Below are 698 nucleotides of genomic sequence, written 5' to 3'. Positions count from 1 at the left end.
TTTTAAAAGCAATTATATTGCAAGTCCATAAGTCGACTAAAAGGAGGGATTAGGTTATAGGGTAGGTTTTGAGATATCAAGAGATCACCAACATAGCATTGCAGAGAAGTGTTAGAGTAGGGTGGGGGAATAAAAATTGCAGAGGGAGGCCAAGAGGTGGACACATTAAGCAGATTCGAAAGGATATATAGGTTGCAGAAGTTATTTGGAGGTGATGAGGCTTGGACAGGATAGACCAGCGTGGTGAACTACATGAAACAAATCTTTGGGCTGACGAGCACAACACCATTGCCAAGGAAATCAAATTAAAAATAATGCGATGGCCGGGAATCGAACCCGGATCAACTGCTTGGAAGGCAACTATGCTGACCATTACACCACCATCGAAGACGCGTCCGCTTGGCTAGAAACCAGAATGCGCTGCATTTCGTCCCTTTCACTGACTTCCGACCGTGCGCCACGAAACAGGTTGGCGAGAGTTCGTGAAGAGCCACAGTGACAGCAGGCACGTGTTACCTGGTCCCAAGCGTGCTGTTACTGCTCCACAGACACGATGTCTGACGGGACGAGCCGAGGCTATAAGATACAGCAGACGATAAACACACGTTGCTCAGTGGCGTGCTGTTTGGCGCCTTGTAGTCCAGGTAATTTGTTTTGTATGTATCAAGGGTGTAGTTTTCGTTAACGTCCCGTGAATT

At 47.1% G+C, this 698-nt stretch overlaps 1 non-coding gene across 1 annotated transcript; it reads right to left on the bottom strand.

Annotated features, from left to right (window-relative positions):
• Positions 1–315: 315 nt before the first annotated feature.
• On the bottom strand, positions 316–387 carry Trnag-ucc (transfer RNA glycine (anticodon UCC)). The gene has a single exon. It is a non-coding gene; the product is annotated as a tRNA-Gly (tRNA).
• Between the last annotated feature and the right edge of the window lie 311 nt (positions 388–698).

Source organism: Schistocerca gregaria, chromosome 6, assembly GCF_023897955.1.
Source record: "Schistocerca gregaria isolate iqSchGreg1 chromosome 6, iqSchGreg1.2, whole genome shotgun sequence".
NCBI lineage: Eukaryota > Metazoa > Arthropoda > Insecta > Orthoptera > Acrididae > Schistocerca > Schistocerca gregaria.
This window is presented reverse-complemented; position numbering and strand designations above follow the sequence as displayed.